Source organism: Somniosus microcephalus, chromosome 2 (assembly GCF_052327205.1).
Source record: "Somniosus microcephalus isolate GS21.2 chromosome 2, FLI_Smic_1.0, whole genome shotgun sequence".
Taxonomy (NCBI): domain Eukaryota; kingdom Metazoa; phylum Chordata; class Chondrichthyes; order Squaliformes; family Somniosidae; genus Somniosus; species Somniosus microcephalus.
The window spans coordinates 382470039-382493475 of record NC_140988.1 but is presented as its reverse complement, the minus strand read 5'-3'; the positions used below and the strand labels follow the sequence as shown (position 1 = coordinate 382493475).

General features: G+C 49.5%; 1 protein-coding gene across 2 annotated transcripts in view; it reads right to left on the bottom strand.

Annotated features, from left to right (window-relative positions):
- Positions 1-23437, bottom strand: part of LOC147123796 (ventral anterior homeobox 2a-like) — a 93430-nt gene that overhangs the window by 24360 nt on the left and 45633 nt on the right. The window contains exon 1 of one of the 2 annotated variants that reach the window (XR_015075081.1): positions 6532-7538. The exons of the other annotated variant lie outside the window; for it this stretch is intronic. The gene's annotated coding sequence lies outside the window, so the exon portion shown is untranslated. Of the gene's footprint in view, positions 1-6531; positions 7539-23437 lie in introns of those variants that run through there. 2 annotated transcript variants of the gene reach the window in all.

Genomic DNA, 23437 nt, shown 5'->3' with positions numbered 1-23437 from the left:
CAAGGAGGCGGGTTTGGAGGCGGGAGTGGTGGGAAAATTGCAGAATCGGGGGGCAGGAACCCATCCCGCCCCCAACCCGCCTCCGTGCCAATGTCCCAGGAGGCGGGTACTCGACCTGTGCTGGGAGCCGCCTCCTCGAGGCGGGAAGGGGATTAGTGCCGACAGGTAGTTTTTGCCTAATCCCTATTTTTAGCCCTGAAGTGTGGGCTGTCCGACGGCTCCGAACCACGCCAAGCTAGCGAGGCGGATCGTCGGTCTGCAGGGGTTGGAGGGGTCGAGATGTCCATTGTGCAGGTGAGTGATGGGTGCATGTGTGCAGAGGTAAGTGTGTGAGGTAAGTGTAAAGTGTTTTAATAAGTTTTACTTACCTTTACTTTCTCCTGCAGGCTTCCTCCCTTCAGTTCTCGGGAGTCCCTGAGCTCACCGGCACAGAAAGCAGAATGGCCGCTGAACTGTGAAAAGCTGCAGCCTCTGCTTTCTGGTCTGGAGAGCTCTCTAACTGAGTCTGAGTAGAAGGACTCAAGTTAGAAGACAGATTGTCCGTGTTTGACAGTTTCACAGAGCTGTCAAACGCTGATTTTTCATCTGTCAAAAGCTCTTGACAGATGAAATGTCAATCGCTGACGTCACCAGTAGCCAGGTGTCCCTTAATTGGCCTGCTGAGCCCGCTGGGCGGGCTTAACAAGGTCAATCAAGGGAAAATAGCGTGGGTTGGCCACAAGTCGATGGAGGCGGGACTACAACCCAAAAAGTGGGAGTCCCGCCTCCAAAAGCTCCCCATTGATAAAATCGAGCCCTTTGTGTCTGTCTTCACGGAAGAAGATGCAAAAAAACTTCCTGGAGATAGTGGAGAACCAAGGATCTAGCGAGAATGAGGAACTGAAGAAATTAGTATTAGTAAAAAAGTAGTACTGGAGAAATGAATGGGACTGAAAGCCAATAAATACCCTGGACCTGATGGCCTACATCCTAGGGTTTTGAAAGAGTTGGGGGCAGGTTGCATTGGTTGTCATTTTCCAAAATTCCATAGATTCTAGAACGGTTCCCGCAGATTGGAAGGTAGCAAATATAACCCCACTATTTAAGAAAGGAGGGAGTGAGAAAACGGAGAACTACAGACCAGTTAGCCTGACATCAGTAGTAGGGAAAATGCTAGAATCTATTATTAAGGACGTGGTAACAGGGCACTTAGAAAATAATAATAGAATTGGGCAGAGTCAACACAGATTTATGAAAGGGAAATCATGTTTGACAAATCTGTTAAGAGTTTATTGAGGTTGTAACTAGCAGAATAGATAAGGGGGAGCCAGTGGATGTGGTGTATCTGGATTTTCAGAGGGCAGTCGATAAGGTGCCACACAAGAGGTTATTAAACAAAATTAAGGCTCATGGGATTGGGGGTAATATACTAGCATGGATTGAGGATTGGTTAACGGACAGAAAGCAGAGAGTAGGAATAAATGGGTCTTTTTCGGGTTGGCAGGCTGTAACTAATGGGGTACCACAAGGATCAGTGCTTGGGCCTCAACTATTCACAATCTACATCAATGATTTGGATGAGGGGACCAAATGTAATATATCCAAGTTTGCTGATGATACAAAGCTGGGTGGGAATGTAAGTTGTGAGGAGGATGCAAGGAGGCTTAAAGGGGATATAGACAGGCTAAGTGAGTGGGCAAGAACATGGCAAATGCAATATAATGTGGAGAAATGTGAAGTTATCCACTTTGGTAGGAAAAATAGAAAAGCAGAGTATTTTTTAAATGGTGAGAGATTGGGAAATGTTGGTGTTCAGAGGGACCTGGGTGTCCTTGTACACGAATCACTGAAAATTAACATGCAGGTACAGCAAGCAATTAGGAAAGCAAATGGTATCTTGGCCTTTATTACAAGAGGATTCAGTATAAGAGTAAAGATGTCTTACTACAATTATATAGGGCCCTGGTGAGACCACACCTGGAGTATTGTGTACAGTTTTGGTCTCCTTACCTAAGGAAGGATATACTTGCCATAGAGGGAGTGCAACGAAGGTTCACCAGACTGGTTCCTGGGATGGGGGGATTGTCCTATGAGGAGAGATTGAGTAGACTAGGCCTATATTCCCTAGAGTTTAGAAGCATGAGAGGTGATCTCATTGAATCGTACAAAATTCTTGCAGGAGTTGACAGGGTAGATGCAGGGAGGATGTTTCCCCTGGCTGGGGAGTCTAGAACCAGGGCTCACAGTCTCAGAATAAGGGGTCGGCCATTTAGGACTGAGATGAGGAGAAATTTCTTCACTCAGAGGGTGGTGCATCTTTGGAATTCTCTACCCCAGAGGGCTGTGGAGGCTCAGTCGTTGAGTATATTCAAGACAGAGTTCGGTAGATTTTTGAATATTAAGGGAATAAAGGGATATGGGGATAGTGCAGGAAAGTGGAGTTGAGGTAGATCAGCTATGATCTTATTGAATGGCGGCGCAGGCTCGAAGGGCCAAATGGCCTACTCCTGCTCCTATTTCTTATGTTCTTATCCTAGGATGCTGAGCGAGCTAAGGGTGGAAATTGTGGAGGTACTAGCCATAATCTTCCAATCCTCCTTAGATACAGGGGTGGTGCCAGAGGACTGGAGTCTTGCAAATGTTACACCCTTGCTCGAAAAGGGTGTAAGGATAAACCCAGCAACTACAGGCCAGTCTGTTTAATCTCGGTAGTGGGGCAGCTTTTAGAAACGATAATCCAGGACAAAATTAACAGTCATTTGGACAATGTGGATTAATTAAGGAAAGCCAGCATGAATTTGTTAAAGGCAAATCGTGTTTAACCAACTTGATTGAGTTTTTTAATGAGGTAACGGAGAGGGTTGATGAGGGCAATGCGGTTGACGTAGTGTACATGGATTTCCAAAAGTTTGATAAAGTGCCACATAATAGGCTTGCCAGCAAAGTTGAAGCCCATGGAATAAAAGGTACAGTGGCAGCATGGATAAAAAATTGGCTAAGTGACAGGAAACAGAGAGTAGTGGTGAACGGTTGTTTATCAGACTGGAGGAAGGTACACAGTGGTGTTCCCCAAGGGTCGGTTCTAGGAGCACTGATTTTCCTGATATATATTAATGACTTGGATGTGGGTGTACAGGGCACAATTTCAAAATTTGCAGTTAACACAAAACTTGGAAGTATAGTGAACAGTGAGGAGAGTGATAGAATTTATGAGGACACAGACAGGCTGGTGGAATGGGCGGACACGTGGCAGATGGAATTTAATGCAGAAAAGTGCGAAGTGATACCTTTTGGTAGGAAGAACGAGGAGAGGCAATATAAACTAAAGGGTACAATCCTAAAGGGGGTGCATGAACAGAGAGACCTGGGGGTATATGTGCACAAATCGTTGAAGGTGGCAGGGCAGGTTGAGAAAGTGGTTAAAAAAGCTTATGGGATCCTGGGCTTCATAAATAGAGGCTCAGGGCTGGATTTTGCCAGCCCTGGGGAGGTCGGTTTGGATGCGGGACTGCCGGGAAAATGGCAGAATCTGGGGGCGGGTGCCCAACCTGCCCCCAACCCGTCTCCGTGCCATCTTGCCAGGAGGTGGGAAGCCGTCCCGCGCCGGGTCCCGTCTCCTTGGAGACAGGAAGGGATTACAGCCACTTAACTGCCTGTTAACCGGCAGATAAGAGGATTATCCCCATTTTGCCCACACACATGCGGGCTTCCCGAAGGCTCTGAAAACTGCCAGGGTCACCAAGGCGAGCAGTGGGTCGGAGGGGTGCAAAAGTGTGCTGTGGAGGCGAGTGATGGGTGCAAGTGTGGAGAGGTGAGTATGTGAGGTGAGTGGAAAGTGTTAGAAAAAGTATACTTATCTTTGTTTCTTCCTCGCAGGCTTCAATCGGTGGGTTTGCGGAGAGTCTCGCGCCTCCGCAGTAGAGATGACAGATGGCCGCTGCATTCTCCAATGCAACAACCATCTAGTTTCTGCAAAAGAAAGAGGTTTGATGAGGTCTTTAATTCAAGAACTCATCAAACTACTGAAAATGTCACAGAGCTGTCAAACAATGACAATTCATCTGTCAAAAATTTTTGACAGATGAAATGTCATACATTGACGTTCTCTGTAACCGGCTTTCCCTTAATTGGCCTGCTGAGCCCACTGGGTGGGGCTTAACAAGGTCAAGGGAAAATAGCGTGGGTTGGCCAGAAGTTGATGGAGGCGGGGCTAAAACCCGACAAGTGGGAGTTCCGCCTCCAAAAGCTCCCCATTGGCAAATTCCAGCTCAGAGTGCAAAAGCGAGGAAGTTATGATGAACCTTTATAAAACACTGGTTCGGCCTCAACTGGAGTATTGTGTCCAATTCTGGGCACCGCACTTTAGGAAGGATGTGAAGGCCTTAGAGAGGGTGCAGAAAAGATTTACAAGAATGGTTCCAGGGATGAGGGACTTCAGTTACGTGGATAGACTGTAGAAGCTGAGGTTGTTCTCCTTAGAAGAGAGAAGGTTGAGAGGAGATTTGATAGAGGTGTTCAAAATCATGAGGGGTCTGGACAGAGTAGATAGAGAGAAACTGTTCCCATTGGCGGAAGGGTCGAGAACCAGAGGACACAGATTGAAGGTGATTGGCAGAAGAACCAAAGGCGACATGAGGAAAGACTTTTTTACACAGTGAGTGGTTAGGATCTGGAAGGCACTGCCTGAAAAGGTGGTGGAGGCAGATTCAATCACGGCTTTCAAAAGGGAATTGGATAAGTACCTGAAGGAAAAATAATTGCCGGGCTACAGGGAAAGGGTGAGGGAGTGGGACTAGCTGAAGTGCTCTTGCAGAGAGCTGGCACGGGCTCGAGGGGCTGAATGGCCTCCTTCTTTGCTGTAACCATTCTATGATTCTATGAAATACAACAAACCCAACAATACCCAACTTTATCATGGCTAGTACATGCTCGAAGCCCATCCTGCATGGTTTCATTCGCAAGCCTCTCCAACTTGGGAGAAGTTGTTACATAGAAGAAAATGCTCTGAAGACAGAGGATGAAGCCACTAAAATTACACAGGGTAACCTTTCCCACAAAAACAACATCCATTTAAACTAAATTACACTAACATTGGTCATTCCTGACACCATCCAACACAGCATCATATTGGCCATGGGCTGACTTTCACTGTATAAAGCCTCAGCGGTATCTTTTTGTTGGTTCAGACTGATAAACTCGCTTTATTTGAAGCTATTTTCTCCCCTTGTCTCCCGTGTAGCACCCATTGTGCTATGCACCAGGCTGATCCGACCTGCACCCAGGTCTCTGCCAAGGCTGCTCTGCAAGCCTCAGCAGCAAGTGGGTGACTGCGGCTGGGATGGACGGTCGCTCAGGGAGAAGGTGCTTGGCCTCTGCTTGGCACTTCCTCACAGTAGCACAGCTGAACTTAAGAACTCAGCAAGTGGAGGGCCGGGTGACTCGACACACATCCAACAAATACAAGTAAAATACAACAAACCCAACTAAATACAGGGGATCAGTAGTATAGTGGTATTGGTACTGGGCTAGTAATCCCGAGGCCTGGACTAATGATCTGGTAGATATGAGTTCAAATCCCACCGCAACAGCTGGATTTATCAATAATGGTGACCATGAAACTACCAGATTGTTGTTAAAAACCCATCTGGTTCACTAATGTCCTTTAGAGAAGGAAATCTACTGCCCTTACCCTTACCTGCATGTGGCTCTAGACCCACTGCAATGTGATTGACTCTGAAATGGCCCAACAGTTGCAACAAAGTCCAGCACTGTGGAAGCACCATCGCCATCATGGACTGCAGTGGTTCAGGAAAGTGGCTCACCACCACCTTCTCAAGGGCAACTAGGGATGGGCAATAAGTGTTTTTTTCCCCTCATGCTTCCACTTAAACTCATTTGCATATCACCGAACGTAAAATCTACCATGAACCAGCGCAATCTGGCAGCATTTTAGAATGAGTTTTTAAAAATACACTTGCATTAAAAATACTCCTTGATGTCTTTAAGAGTGACAGCCTGGTGCAGTTTTAATAATACAGCTGAAAATAGATTTATCACCAAAAAAATAACCATTTTTAATCAAATGTCTCATTCACCACCTGTGAGTAACCTGATTTTAAATAACTAAAAATGACTAAAAATAAACTGTACAGAACCATTTACTAGTTACGTTGGTGTACTAAGTCCGTTTCTTAGTAAATTTTTAAGAAACGAATATTTAAAAGCTTTTGGTGTCCTTGCGCCTAAAGAAAGCAGCTTAATTTCAAGAGCCTCCTCGAAGGCCCACAAATGGGCGCAATTAGCGAAAACCCGTAAAGGTGATTACGGGGTTGTGGCCTGTTTTGTAGGAGGGGCCGACTTATAGCGCAGTCTTAAACTAGTGCGGAAGATCGCGGAAACGCTGAATGCGATATGCGCTGGGCATTCCGTGATCTTTCGCGCTGGTTTGGCAGATTTCGGGTGAATTGCGCTGAAATAATCAGCGTAGCCGACCAGAAACTCCTTAGGGCCAGGATTTACTGTCAAAGTAATGGTGAGGCTAATGGCGCTCACCTCAACTTATGCTCAGGTCGCACAGCAGTTTCAGGCGAAGGCAGGAGCCTGGTGTGGACGGGAAAATCCAGAAGTTGCTGTTCGAAATGTGTCGCTCCGCCATTAGCTTGCTGAAAATGGCACCTCGCCGCCTGCTCACCATTCAAATGCATCGCACGGCATGGTTCCTGCACCGACATAGCTAAGAACTAGACTCGTGACAGAAAGTTAGGGCTGGCAGATTTCAGTCTGATGAACCTGTTTTTAACAGCGTGATAAGTATTAATTACTGCTAAATTACATCACTGGCATTGAAAGTGTACTTTTACAAGTGTGGAGTCCCAGTCCTTCAGTTTTTAATTGTTGGAGATTTTAAAGAAAAAGTAAATTACATTTTAAAATATTTTCTTTGTCTCTTTTCTCTTTCTCTCTTAATCCAATCTTTCTTTCACTCTCTTTCTTTCACATTCTTTACATGATTTGACATCGAGTTCACTATTCTAACTTACACTTCCTGGTTCAGGCTCTGTGCCGTCCGTGAACAATCCTTCAATCTGATTGGTTATAGAGAGACACAGTTGAAACATAGAAACATAGAAAAATAGGAGCAGGAGTTGGCCATTCGGCCCTTCGAGCCTGCTCCGCCATTCAATATGATCATGGCCTGATCCTCTATCTCAATACCATATTCCTGCTCTCTCCCCATACCCCTTGATGCCTTTTGTGTCTAGAAATCTATCGATCTCCTTCTTAAATATATTCAGTGACTTGGCCTCCACAGCCCTCTGTGGTAGAGAATTAAACAGGTTCACCACCCTCTGAGTGAAGAAATTTCTCCTCATCTCAGTCCTAAATGTCCTACCCCGTATCCTAAGATTGTGATCCCTCGTTCTAGATCCCCCAGCCAGGGGAAACATCCTCCCTGCATCCAGCCCTGTCAGAATTTTATGCGTTTGCATGAGATCCCCTCTCATTCTTCTGAACTCTAGTGAATACAGGCCTAGTCGACCCAATCTCTCCTCATACGACAGTCCTGCCATCCCAGGAATCAATCTCGTGAACCTTCGTTGCACTCCCTCTATGGCAAGTATATCCTTTCTTAGGTAAGGAGACCAAAACTGCACACACTACTCCAGGTGTGGTCTCACCAAGGCCCTGTACAACTGTAGTAAGACATCCTGGCTCCTGTACTCAAATCCTCTTGCTTGCCCTGTTCACATGGGTCCCAGATGCCCTGTGGAGGGTGCCGCGCCGTTTGGATCTCCCACTTACAACAACTTGGGGGGCAAAAGCTCATGGGAATTCAGTGGGCACGGGCAGGTCTAACGAATGACCGGCTCCATTCATTCATTGGCTGCAGTAAAGTCTGGCCCATTAAGTATGGGAACAACGCATCCCAGTTTTTGCCACCCCTGTCTACTATTTTCTTTAGCACATATTTCAAAGTTTTATTGAAACACTCAACCAACCCATTGGTCAGGGGATCATATACCGAGCTCCACAGGTCCTACATGAGTAACAATGCACAAAAGTTTCCCATTAGTTTGATCCATTAGGTTTAGGGGCTGCCAATTGACGTTCTGGATAGAAATTACCACACAATTGAAAGTCTGAGAAATTCCTGGACAAAAAGATTTGTCCTAAGATTTTCTTCTGGGATTTTTGTAACCCGTGATGCCCACCCAACAATTGTTTATGGGTCACATCTAATACTAGCTGTTGAAATGGTTTTGGAACCAATAGCTGTTCTACCTCTACCCCATGCTCATTGGCCACCCTGTACAACAAATCATTCTCAATGATATAGCAAGGCCCAGCCCATTTTAATTCACCTTCGACCATGTGTCCATTAACCGACACCACCTCGATTTTCATATTCTGAAAAGTCAGGTCATTAGCTTGTTCCCATTTAAAATCTTGGTTAGACCACACTTAGTGAGTGTCTCACCTCCTGGCTCCTCAAAGCCTTTCCACCATCTACAAGGCACAAGTCAGGAGTGTGATGGAATACTCTCCACTTGCCTGGATGAGTGCAGCTGCAACAACACTCAAGAAGCTCGACACCATCCAGGACAAAGCAACCCGCTTGATTGGCACCCCATCCACCACCTCAAACATTCACTCCCTCCACCACCGGCGTACCGTAGCTGCAGTGTGTACCATCTACAAGATGCACTGCAGCAACTCGCCAAGGCTTCTTCGGCAGCACCTTCCAAACCCGCAACCACTTCCACCTAGAAGGACAAGGGCAGCAGGCGCATGGGAACACCACCACCTCCAAGTTCCCCTCCAAGTCACACACCATCCTGATCTAGAATGATATCGCCGATCCTTCATTGTCGCTGGGTCAAAATCCTGGAACTCCCTACCTAACAGCACTGTGGGAGTACCTTCGCCACACGGACTGCAGCAGTTCAAGAAGACAGCTCACCACCACCTTCTCAAGGGCAATTAGGGATGGGCAATAAATGCTGTCCTTGCCAGCGACGCCCACATCCCATAAACGAATAAAAAAGTTCTGGTTGCCATATTATAAAAAGGATATAGAGGCACTGGAGAGGGTGCAGAGATGATTTACAAGGATGATACCAGAAATGCGAGGGTATACATATCAGGAAAGGATGAACAGGCTGGGTCTCTTTTCTCTTGAAAAGAGAAGGCTGAGGGGTGACCTAATAGAGGTCTTTAAAATGATGAAAGGTTTTGATAGAGTGGATACAGAGAGAATGTTTCCACTTGTGGGGAAGAGCATAACGAGAGGCCATCCATATAAGATAGCCACCAAGAAATCCAATAGCGAATTCAGAAGAAACTTCTTTACCCAGAGAGTGGTGAGAATGTGGAACTCGCTACCACAGGGAGTGGTTGAAGTGATTAGTATATAGATGCAATAAAGGGGAAGCCAAATAAGCATATGAGGGAGAAGGGAATAGAAGGATATTTTGATAGGGTGAGATGAGGAAGAATGGGAGGAGGCTTGAGTGGAGCATAAACGCCGGCATGGACTGGTTGGGCCGAATGGCCTGTTTCTGTGCTGTATAGTCTATGTAATCCTTTGTGAATCTCCTCTAGGGAGCCTTCCCTTCTCCTAAGAAGGTCCTCTTGGGAACCCTGACACAGGTTCTCTACTAGTGGAAGGGGTTTTGAGTTGATCTCCTACTAAAATAGTAGGGAGCTGTTCTCTAGCTCCTCAAGCAAAATCCCACCTCCGCTCTCTTTTAGATTTTCCTTTCTTCCTAATCCCCTGTAATAAGTCCAGGTCTTCAAAAGGAACATTTTGAGCCAACTCCTCATTATTGTCTGTGTCTAACATGAGTTGCGGGTGGATGAGTTTTGGAGCATGCGCGATGCTGAGAGGGTCGTGGATAGCACATTTAGCGAGTTGTTCACACCGCAGAGTAGGGCTGCACAGGCAGAAAGAAATTGGGTGACCATCAGGCGGAGCAACAGAGGCAGGCAGGAAGTGCAGGGAACCCCTGCGGACATCCCCCTTTCAAACAGGTATACCAAGTTGGATACTGTTGAGGGGGATGACTCACCAGGGGAAGGCAGCAGCAGCCAGCTTCCTGGCACCAGGGACGCTTCTGCTGCTCAGAAAGGGAGGAAAAAGAGTGGGAGAGCAATAGTGGTAGGGGATTCTATCGTAAGGGGAACAGATAGGCGTTTCTGTGGCCGCAAACGTGACTCCAGGATGGTTTGTTGCCTCCCTGGGGCCAGGGTCATGGATGTCACTGAGCGGCTACAGGGCATTCTTAAGGGGGAGGGTGAGCAGGCAGAGGTCGTGGTCCACATTGGGACCAACGACATAGGTAGGAAGGGGGATGAGGTCCTGCAGCAAGAATTTAGGGAGCTAGGTAACAGATTAAAGAGCAGGACCTCAAAGGTTATAATCTCTGGATTACTCCCAGTGCCACGTGCTAGTGAGTATAGGAATAGGAGGATAGAGCAGATGAATGCGTGGCTAAAGAGTTGGTGTAGGAGGGAGGGTTTTACTTTCCTGGATCACTGGGCCTGCTTCTGGGAAAGGTGGGACTTGTACAAGTCGGACGGGTTGCACCTGAACCAGAGCGGGACAAATATCCTTGCGGGGAGGTTTGCTAGCACTGTTGGGGGGGGTTTAAACTAACTTGGCAGGGGGATGGGATACAGAGGGGAGCTGAAATAGGGGGTGATGTGCTGCCAATTATAGAGAAAAAAACAAGTCAGCTTGGTAGACAGGGCAAATATGTAAGGGCAAGGCTGGATGGCATCTATTTTAATGCAAGGAGTCTTGCAAATAAGGTGGATGAACTGAAGGTGTTGATAAACACATGGGAGTATGATATTGTTGCTATCACGGAGACATGGTTGAGGGAGGGGCAAGACTGGCAGCTCAATATTCCGGGGTACAGAATCTTCAGGCGAGACAGAGGGGGAGGTATAAGAGGAGGGGGTGTCGCAATATTAATTAAGGAGTCAATTACTGCAGTAAGGAGGGATGATATATTAGCAGGTTCCTCTAATGAGGCCATATGGGTGGAGCTTAAAAACAAAAAGGGGGCAAGCACTTTGCTGGGAGTGTACTATAGGCCTCCAAACAGTCAGGGGGAGATAGAGGAACAGATATGTAGGCAAATCTCAGAGAAATGTGCAAATAATAGGGTAATAATAATGGGGGATTTCAACTTCCCCAATATTAACTGGGATAGTCAGAGTGTGAAAGGCTCAGAGGGTGTAGAATTCTTAAAGTGCATCCAGGAGAGCTTTTTGAGCCAGCATGTAGAAAGTCCTACAAGAGAGGGGGCGGTACTGGACCTAATTCTAGGGAATGTGGCCGGACAAGTGGAAAAAGTGCTAGTAGGTGAGCACTTTGGTGACAGTGACCATAATATGGTGAGATTTAAGGTGGTCATGGAAAAGGACAGGGATGGGCTGGAAATAAAGGTTCTAAATTGGGGGAAGGCCGATTTTAATAGGATAAGGCAGGATCTGGCCAAAATGGACTGGGATCAGCTACTTGTAGGAAAATCCGCATCGGAGCAATGGGAGGCTTTCAGAAGGGAGATTGAGATCATACAATGGCAACATGTTCCCGTAAAGGTCAAGGGTGGTTCCAAAAACCACAGGGAACCTTGGATGTCAGGGGATATACGAGAATGGATTAGGAAAAAAAGGAGGGCTTTTGGCAGATACAAAAGGCTAAAGACGGAGGAAGCCCTAGAGGAGTACAAAAAGTGCAGGGGGATACTTAAAAAAGAAATTAGGAGATCAAGGAGGGGCCATGAAATAACACTGGCGAGCAAAATAAAGGAAAATCCTAAGATGTTTTATAAATATATTAAGGGTAAGAGGATAACTAGGGAAAAAATAGGGCCCATTAGGGACAAAAGTGGCAATCTGTGTGTGGAGCCGGAAGATGTAGGAGGGGTTCTAAATGAATTTTTTGCATCTGTTTTCACTATGGAGAAGGACGAAGTAGACATAGAAATAGGGCGGGGGGACTGTGATATGCTCGAACATATTAACATCGAGAGGGAGGAGGTATTGGCGGTTTTAGCTGGCCTAAAAATGGATAAATCCCCAGGCCCGGACGAAATGTATCCCAGGCTGCTGTGTGAGGCAAAGGAAGAGATTGTGGGGGCTCTAACACATATATTCAGCACCTCTCTGGCCACAGGGGATGTGCCAGAGGACTGGAGAACCGCTAATGTAGTACCATTATTCAAGAAGGGAAGTAGGGAAAAACCGGGGAACTACAGGCCAGTGAGCCTAACATCAATGGTAGGAAAATTATTGGAAAAAATTCTGAGGGACAAAATTAGTCTCCACTTGGAGAGGCAAGGATTAATCAGGGATAGTCAACATGGCTTTGTCAAGGGAAGATCATGTCTGACTAATTTGATTGAATTTTTTGAGGGGGTGGCTAGGTGTGTGGATGAGGGTAACGCAGTGGATGTGGTATACATGGATTTCAGTGAGGCCTTCGATAAAGTCCCGCACAGGAGACTGGTCAAGAAGGTAAGAGCCCATGGAATCCAGGGTGCCTTGGCACATTGGATACAAAACTGGCTTAGTGGCAGAAGGCAGAGGGTGATGGTCGAAGGTTGTTTTTGTGGCTGGAAGCCTGTGGCCAGTGGGGTACCACAGGGATCGGTGCTGGGTCCCTTGCTGTTTGTGGTCTACATTAATGACTTGGATATGAATGTAAAAGGTATGATCAGTAAGTTCGCGGATGATACAAAAATTGGTAGGGTGGTAAATAGCGAGGAGGGTAGCCTCAGTCTGCAGGACGATATAGATGGGTTGGTCAGATGGGCGGAACAGTGGCAAATGGAATTTAACCCGGAAAAGTGCGAGGTGATGCACTTTGGGGGGACTAACAAGGCAAGGGAATACACAATGAATGGTAAGACCCTAGGCAAGACGGAGGGTCAGAGGGATCTGGGTGTGCAAGTACACAGATCCTTGAAGGCGGCGGAACAGGTGGATAAGGTGGTAAAAAAGGCATATGGGATACTTGCCTTCATTAGCCGAGGCATAGAATATAAGAGCAAGGAGGTTATGATGGAGCTGTATAAAACACTGGTTAGGCCACAGCTGGAATACTGTGTGCAGTTCTGGTCGCCACACTACAGGAAGGATGTGAACGCTTTGGAGAGGGTGCAGAGGAGATTCACCAGGATGTTACCAGGGCTGGAGCGCTTCAGCTATGAAGAGAGACTGGGCAGATTGGGTTTGTTTTCCTTGGAGCAGAGGAGGCTGAGGGGGGACATGATTGAGGTGTACAAAATTATGAGGGGCATAGATAGGATGGATACTGAGGAGCTTTTTCCCTTAGTAGAAGGGTCAATAACTAGGGGGCATAGATTCAAGGTAAAGGGCGGGAGGTTTAGAGGGGATTTGAGAAAGAACTTTTTCACCCAGAGGGTGGTTGGAGTCTGGAACTCACTGCCTGAAAGGGTTGTGGAGGCAGGAACCCTCACAACATTTAAGAAGCATTTGGATGAGCACTTGAAATGCCATAGCATACAAGGCTACGGACCAAATGCTGGAATATGGGATTAGATTAGGCAGGGCTTGATGGCCGGCGCGGACACGATGGGCCGAAAGGCCTCTATCCGTGCTGTATAACTCTATGACTCTATGACTCAACCTCGTTTTTAACAAGACTTCAAATTCCGGAAGATCCCTTCCCAGAATCCCTGGTTGAGGAAAGCTTGGGCCTACCCTTGCGGTAATCTCCTGACTTTTCCCATTATACGCTGAAGTCACCGTAGTAGTGGGGAATACCGCACCTTGCCATGAACCACACCGTACCCCTGTTTTGGATCCATGAAGTAACTGGGAAGGTCGGACCTGATTGGCAGCTACCAAGGTCACGACACAACCAGACTCAGTCAGCGCAGTGACCTCATTACCCGTTTATCTTTATGGGCTTTAAAAACTAGGGGTGGTTTCCAAATGGCTCACAGTTGGCACTATGCCAATTAAATAACCAACCCAGGGGCTGGGTTCTGGTTTGCCAGCTTACAGTCCACAGGTTCCCCAATGTTAGGACACCATCTTCCAACATTCCCGAACCCATCACAACGAGAACACCTTAACAACGTAAGCTTTAACATTTTTGACATTGTTATCAAAGAGGCTAAAACATCCCTTCAGAGCTTCCTGCTGCACTCCTGCACTCCACCACCCCCATACCATTTTACTGAGATCTCCGCGGGTCTTCAGGCTAGGAGGGCGCCATCGAGTCTTGGATGGGACATCGCCTCGATCGCGAGCCAGTTCCATCGCCACCAGATGTCGCTCTACACCCTACAAAATACAACAGGGACCCAACAAAGACCCCAAATGCAGCAAGCCCAACAAAATGCAACAAACCACTGCAAAGTACAACAAGCACCCCCTTCCCCCATACCGTTTTACCGGGACCCCCTTCCCCCATACCATTTTACTGGGACCCCCTTCCCCCATACCGTTTTACTGGGACCCCCTTCCCCCATACCGTTTTACCGGGACCCCCTTCCCCCATACCATTTTACTGGGACCCCCCTTCCCCCATACCGTTTTACTGGGACCCCCTTCCCCCATACCGTTTTACTGGGACCCCCTTCCCCCATACCATTTTACTGGGACCCCCTTCCCCCATACCGTTTTACTGGGACCCCCTTCCCCCATACCATTTTACTGGGACCCCCTTCCCCCATACCGTTTTACTGGGACCCCCTTCCCCCATACCGTTTTACTGGGACCCCCTTCCCCCATACCGTTTTACCGGGACCCCCTTCCCCCATACCATTTTACTGGGACCCCCTTCCCCCATACCGTTTTACTGGGACCCCCTTCCCCCATACCGTTTTACTGGGACCCCCTTCCCCCATACCATTTTACTGGGACCCCCTTCCCCCATACCGTTTTACTGGGATCCCCTTCCCCCATACCATTTTACTGGGACCCCCTTCCCCCATACCGTTTTACTGGGACCCCCTTCCCCCATACCGTTTTACTGGGACCCCCTTCCCCCATACCGTTTTACCGGGACCCCCTTCCCCCATACCGTTTTACTGGGACCCCCTTCCCCCATACCGTTTTACTGGGACCCCCTTCCCCCATACCGTTTTACCGGGACCCCCTTCCCCCATACCGTTTTACCGGGACCCCCTTCCCCCATACCGTTTTACCGGGACCCCCTTCCCCCATACCGTTTTACCGGGACCCCCTTCCCCCATACCGTTTTACTGGGACCCCCTTCCCCCATACCGTTTTACAGGGACCCCCTTCCCCCATACCGTTTTACTGGGACCCCCTTCCCCCATACCGTTTTACTGGGACCCCCTTCCCCCATACCGTTTTACAGGGACCCCCTTCCCCCATACCGTTTTACCGGGACCCCCTTCCCCCATACCGTTTTACCGGGACCCCCTTCCCCCATACCGTTTTACCGGGACCCCCTTCCCCCATACCGTTTTACCGGGACCCCCTTCCCCCATACCGTTTTACCGGGACCCCCTTCCCCCATACCATTTTACTGGGACCCCCTTCCCCCATACCGTTTTACCGGGACCCCCTTCCCCCATACCATTTTACTGGGACCCCCTTCCCCCATACCGTTTTACTGGGACCCCCTTCCCCCATACCATTTTACTGGGACCCCCTTCCCCCATACCGTTTTACCGGGACCCCCTTCCCCCATACCGTTTTACTGGGACCCCCTTCCCCCATACCGTTTTACTGGGACCCCCTTCCCCCATACCATTTTACTGGGACCCCCTTCCCCCATACCGTTTTACTGGGACCCCCTTCCCCCATACCGTTTTACCGGGACCCCCTTCCCCCATACCATTTTACTGGGACCCCCTTCCCCCATACCATTTTACTGGGACCCCCTTCCCCCATACCATTTTACTGGGATCCCCTTCCCCCATACCGTTTTACCGGGACCCCCTTCCCCCATACCGTTTTACTGGGACCCCCTTCCCCCATACCGTTTTACCGGGACCCCCTTCCCCCATACCATTTTACTGGGATCCCCTTCCCCCATACCGTTTTACCGGGACCCCCTTCCCCCATACCGTTTTACCGGGACCCCCTTCCCCCATACCATTTTACCGGGACCCCCTTCCCCCATACCGTTTTACCGGGACCCCCTTCCCCCATACCATTTTACCGGGACCCCCTTCCCCCATACCGTTTTACCGGGACCCCCTTCCCCCATACCGTTTTACTGGGACCCCCTTCCCCCATACCGTTTTACTGGGACCCCCTTCCCCCATACCGTTTTACCGGGACCCCCTTCCCCCATACCGTTTTACCGGGACCCCCTTCCCCCATACCATTTTACTGGGACCCCCTTCCCCCATACCGTTTTACCGGGACCCCCTTCCCCCATACCGTTTTACCGGGACCCCCTTCCCCCATACCATTTTACCGGGACCCCCTTCCCCCATACCGTTTTACCGGGACCCCCTTCCCCCATACCATTTTACCGGGACCCCCTTCCCCCATACCATTTTACTGGGACCCCCTTCCCCCATACCGTTTTACCGGGACCCCCTTCCCCCATACCGTTTTACCGGGACCCCCTTCCCCCATACCGTTTTACTGGGACCCCCTTCCCCCATACCGTTTTACTGGGACCCCCTTCCCCCATACCGTTTTACCGGGACCCCCTTCCCCCATACCGTTTTACTGGGACCCCCTTCCCCCATACCGTTTTACCGGGACCCCCCTTCCCCCATACCATTTTACAGGGACCCCCTTCCCCCATACCATTTTACTGGGACCCCCTTCCCCCATACCGTTTTACTGGGACCCCCTTCCCCCATACCATTTTACTGGGACCCCCTTCCCCCATACCGTTTTACCGGGACCCCCTTCCCCCATACCATTTTACTGGGACCCCCTTCCCCCATACCGTTTTACTGGGACCCCCTTCCCCCATACCATTTTACTGGGACCCCCTTCCCCCATACCGTTTTACCGGACCCCCTTCCCCCATACCGTTTTACTGGGACCCCCTTCCCCCATACCGTTTTACCGGGACCCCCTTCCCCCATACCGTTTTACTGGGACCCCCTTCCCCCATACCGTTTTACTGGGACCCCCTTCCCCCATACCATTTTACTGGGACCCCCTTCCCCCATACCGTTTTACTGGGACCCCCTTCCCCCATACCGTTTTACTGGGACCCCCTTCCCCCATACCGTTTTACTGGGACCCCCTTCCCCCATACCGTTTTACCGGGACCCCCTTCCCCCATACCATTTTACCGGGACCCCCTTCCCCCATACCGTTTTACTGGGACCCCCTTCCCCCATACCGTTTTACTGGGACCCCCCTTCCCCCATACCATTTTACCGGGACCCCCTTCCCCCATACCATTTTACCGGGACCCCCTTCCCCCATACCGTTTTACCGGGACCCCCTTCCCCCATACCGTTTTACTGGGTCCCCCTTCCCCCATACCGTTTTACTGGGACCCCCTTCCCCCATACCGTTTTACTGGGACCCCCTTCCCCCATACCGTTTTACTGGGACCCCCTTCCCCCATACCGTTTTACTGGGTCCCCCTTCCCCCATACCGTTTTACCGGGACCCCCTTCCCCCATACCGTTTTACTGGGACCCCCTTCCCCCATACCGTTTTACTGGGACCCCCTTCCCCCATACCGTTTTACTGGGTCCCCCTTCCCCCATACCGTTTTACCGGGACCCCCTTCCCCCATACCGTTTTACCGGACCCCCTTCCCCCATACCATTTTACTGGGACCCCCTTCCCCCATACCGTTTTACTGGGTCCCCCTTCCCCCATACCGTTTTACCGGGACCCCCTTCCCCCATACCATTTTACCGGGACCCCCTTCCCCCATACCATTTTACTGGGACCCCCTTCCCCCATACCGTTTTACTGGGTCCCCCTTCCCCCATACCGTTTTACCGGGACCCCCTTCCCCCATACCATTTTACTGGGACCCCCTTCCCCCATACCGTTTTACTGGGACCCCCTTCCCCCATACCGTTTTACCGGGACCCCCTTCCCCCATACCATTTTACTGGGACCCCCCTTCCCCCATACCATTTTACTGGGACCCCCTTCCCCCATACCGTTTTACTGGGACCCCCTTCCCCCATACCGTTTTACCGGGACCCCCTTCCCCCATACCATTTTACTGGGACCCCCTTCCCCCATACCATTTTACTGGGACCCCCTTCCCCCATACCGTTTTACCGGGACCCCCTTCCCCCATACCATTTTACTGGGACCCCCTTCCCCCATACCATTTTACTGGGACCCCCTTCCCCCATACCGTTTTACTGGGACCCCCTTCCCCCATACCATTTTACTGGGACCCCCTTCCCCCATACCGTTTTACCGGGACCCCCTTCCCCCATACCATTTTACTGGGACCCCCTTCCCCCATACCATTTTACTGGGACCCCCTTCCCCCATACCGTTTTACCGGGACCCCCTTCCCCCATACCGTTTTACTGGGACCCCCTTCCCCCATACCGTTTTACAGGGACCCCCTTCCCCCATACCGTTTTACTGGGACCCCCCTTCCCCCATACCGTTTTACCGGGACCCCCTTCCCCCATACCATTTTACTGGGACCCCCTTCCCCCATACCATTTTACTGGGACCCCCTTCCCCCATACCGTTTTACTGGGACCCCCTTCCCCCATACCATTTTACAGGGACCCCCTTCCCCCATACCGTTTTACTGGGACCCCCTTCCCCCATACCGTTTTACTGGGACCCCCTTCCCCCATACCGTTTTACTGGGACCCCCTTCCCCCATACCATTTTACTGGGACCCCCTTCCCCCATACCATTTTACTGGGACCCCCTTCCCCCATACCGTTTTACCGGGACCCCCTTCCCCCATACCGTTTTACCGGGACCCCCTTCCCCCATACCATTTTACTGGACCCCCTTCCCCATACCGTTTTACCGGGACCCCCTTCCCCCATACCGTTTTACCGGGACCCCCTTCCCCCATACCATTTTACTGGGACCCCCTTCCCCCATACCGTTTTACCGGGACCCCCTTCCCCCATACCGTTTTACCGGGACCCCCTTCCCCCATACCGTTTTACTGGGACCCCCTTCCCCCATACCGTTTTACTGGGACCCCCTTCCCCCATACCGTTTTACTGGGACCCCCTTCCCCCATACCGTTTTACTGGGACCCCCTTCCCCCATACCGTTTTACTGGGACCCCCTTCCCCCATACCGTTTTACTGGGACCCCCTTCCCCCATACCGTTTTACCGGGACCCCCTTCCCCCATACCGTTTTACCGGGACCCCCTTCCCCCATACCGTTTTACTGGGACCCCCTTCCCCCATACCGTTTTACTGGGACCCCCTTCCCCCATACCGTTTTACCGGGACCCCCTTCCCCCATACCGTTTTACCGGGACCCCCTTCCCCCATACCATTTTACTGGGACCCCCTTCCCCCATACCGTTTTACTGGGACCCCCTTCCCCCATACCGTTTTACTGGGACCCCCTTCCCCCATACCGTTTTACTGGGACCCCCTTCCCCCATACCGTTTTACCGGGACCCCCTTCCCCCATACCATTTTACTGGGACCCCCTTCCCCCATACCGTTTTACTGGGACCCCCTTCCCCCATACCGTTTTACCGGGACCGCCACATCTTTTCAAGCTAGGACGACATCATAAAGTCTTGGGGTGGACCTGTTCCTCTGTCACCAGAATTCCTCTACTATGGCCACCAACTCCTGAGGCTCGGCTGGCTCTCCTTCTCCGACCCATCTCCTGACGGTCGGGTGGGGGGTGGGGGTCGAGCTCGGATGGACAACCAGCTGCACGATCTTTGTTGGGCTCTCTTGTATCCAGCTGCAGCCACCGCGGGGTCCGGTGTATCAGGTCAGACGTCTGTGATCTTGGAGGTTTCCTCATCTCTTGGGTCCAGGCTTTCAACCATCGAGCTCTCACCATGGGGGTTACTCCAGTACGGGCCAGGATTTCCTCGGTCAGGAGCTGAGAATAAGCTGCATCCATCAGTTCCGAGTCAAACTATGCCTTATAAGAACTTAAGAACTTAAGACATAGGAGCAGGAGTAGGTCATTTGGCCCCTGGAGCCTGCTCCGTCATTCAATAAGATCATGGCTGATCTGATCTTGGGCTCAGCTCCACTTCCCTGCCCGCTCCCCATAACCCTCGACTGCCTTAGTGTTCAAAAATCTGTCTATCTCCACCTTAAATATATTCAATGACCCAGCCTCCACAGCTCTCTGGGGAAGAGAATTCCAAAGATTCACGACCCTCTGAGAAGAAATTCCTCCTCATCTCTGTTTTAAATGGGCGACCCTTTATTCTGAAATTATGCCCCCTAATTCTAGATTCCCCCACGAGGGGAAACATCCTCTCAGCATCTATGTTTCAATAAGATCCCCTCTCATTCTTCTAAGCTCCAATGAGTATAGGCCCAACCTGCTCAACCTTCCTTCATAAGACAAGCCTTCCACCTCCAGAATGGGTGCCCTCCACCACAAATGATCCACAATCCCCGCCCACTGCTCCTTTGGCCACCTGAAGGTTTGCCTCCACATCATCCGGAGGCACCTTTCTGCAATTCAAGCTAGGCCTGCGGGTCTGCCGCCTGGGATCCTCCGGACAACAGTCTCTGCAACCAATTCCGGATCTCAGCTTCCGTTCTCTCCACTTCCGCATTCCAATTTGTTCCTGTTGGCGTTCCAGAGTCTGCTCTTGTTGAGCCAGTGTAGCCTGCGGGAATGTTCTCCCCATTTCTTTCCGGTGGGTCTTGGCCTTTCTCAGAGTGCCTTATCCCACTTCTGACACCACCCCCGTGTAGCAAGCTGAGACAAGCCCAGGACCCAGTGGCCAATTAGACACGCAGACTAGAGTTCAATGTTCAAATAAGTGAGGTTTATTCACCCACGACAGTTGGGACTTTAGGTGCAGAGAGGAACAAACAGTAACAGAGGTTCTGGTTCTGCTGTCTCCCACAGAACAGGGATTACAGCAACAACTAGACCTACTCGACAAATACTGCCAAAATTGGGCTCTAACAGTAAATCTAAAGAAAACCAACATCATGATTTTTCAAAAAAGGCCCAGATGTCAGGAAAACAAATACCAATTTACCCTCAGTGATACCGCTATAGGACACACTATGAGCTACACCTACCTTGGTCTAACTATTACAGCATCAGGGAGCTTCAGCATAGCAGTGAATGCACTAAAAGAAAAAGCCCGAAGAGCCCTATATGCAATAAAAAGAAAATTCTACAACATCCAAATCCCAATCAAAATCTGGCTCAAAATATTTGACAGCATAATCCTGCCCATTGCACTGTACGGTAGTGAAGTATGGGGCCCGCTAAATCACCAAAGCTACACTAAATGGGAAAAACACACAATAGAAGCCCTACATGCAGAATTCTGCCGAAGCATCCTTCGCACCCAAAGAAAAACGCCAACAAATGCATGCAGAGCCGAACTAGGCAGATACCCACTGATAATAAACATCCAAAAACGAGCACTAAACTTCCTAAATCACCTCAAATCTAGCTCCCCAGACACCCTTCATTTCAAAGCCTTTCAGACCCAAGAGCTAAACCCAGAAAAGAGTCCCCTGAGTCAGCTGCTACTGAAACTAAGTACTCAGCCGGACCCTGACCAGCCCCAGACCAACACAGCCGTCCAAACACCAATCCGAGTGAACCAAATCATTAAACAATGCAAAGAAACCTACCTGGAACATTGGAACAAAATAACCGAAAGCCAAAGCAGATTAGAATGTTACCGGGCCCTAAAAAGAGATTATAAACTGGCAGACTACCTCACGACCATCAGAGACACAAAACAGAGACAGACCCTCACCAGGTACAGACTAAGCGACCACCAACTGGAAATTGAAAAAGGCAGATACAAGAAATCCTGGCAGCCTAGAGAGAATAGAATATGCGATCAATGTCTGGCCGGCGAGGTTGAAACAGAAATGCATTTCCTCCTAAAATGCGAAAAATTCAACACATCAAGAAACATATTATTCAACAAGCTAAGCCAAACAACCCCAGATTTCAAGGAATTGGATGACCTGTCAAAATTGAGATTAGTCCTGGGAGAAGGAGACAGACCATACCTTGGGGCCAAATATGTAACAACATGTCACAACCTGAGGACTGTTTAAAAGTAAGACTGTTTAAAATTAATATTGTTAAAAGTAATATTGTATGTACCCAACAAATGTCAAATCGATTGACACCTACAGAATGTTGTAAAACTGTACCTTTTTGCTATGTAAGCTTTGGCAATATGGTTCTCTGTAAACTTTCATGCCAATAAAGCATTTGAATTGGAATTGGAATTGGATTGGTTACTTTCCAACACACACATTCTCACTCGTAGCTCCATCCACTGCAACCTCTTCTCGCAACTCAATAATTTCCCGGCCTTTTTTCCTTCCAGGCAAACAAGTCGTTCTTAATTGGCCTCAATTGCCTTTAAAGATTTCTTAAAGCTATACTGCCTTGCCTTGGCCATTCTGAAATTTTATACAATTTCTTCAACCAGTAACCCTATACAGAGCTCTCAAAAGCCTATGGCTCACATATCATCCCTCTCTCACTCTGTTACACCAACATAATGCAACAAACCCCAACAAAATACAAGAAACTCGGTACCACCACTACTGACCTGGGTCCTGAAGGACATAGCTGCCAAACTGGGCCTGTGGCAGGTGGTGAGACAACCAACACAAGGGGAGAAACCTATCTACCTGTCGAATATATATCTCTCCATGACAGTATTGGTAGGAATGACCACCGCACAGTCCTTGTGGAGATGAAGTCCTGTCTTCACATTGAGGACACCCTCCATCGTGCTGCGTGGCACTACCACCGTGCTAAATGGGATAGATTCAGAACAGATATAGCAGCTCAAAACTGGGCATGCATGAGGCGCTGTGGGCCATCAGCAGCAGCAGAATTGTATTCCACAACAATTTGTAACCTCATGGCCCGGCATATCCCTCACTCTACCATTACCATTGTGGTGTATGTAACCTGTTCCACCTTAAGAGAACTACCTTAAGAGATGTACTACTTTCTCTTGGCTGCTGTATACTGTAGTACCGGTGGTGACCACACCGGTATATAAGCGTTGTGTAGTGATTTACTGGGCAGTTCAGCCCTGACCTCCGAATAGTAAAGGCCTGTTAAAGTTATTCTTGTGGTCTGTGTCCAGTGATTTATAATAAGCATAACTGGGACACACAGACTTAACAACCATCAAGCCAGAGGACCAACCCTGGACCAATGAGGAGTGTAGAAGAGCATGTCAGGAGCAGCACCAGGTGTACTTAAAAATGAGGTGCCAACATGGTAAACTACAAGACAGGACTACATGCATACCAAACAGCGGAAGCAGCATGTTATACAGAGCTAAGCGATCT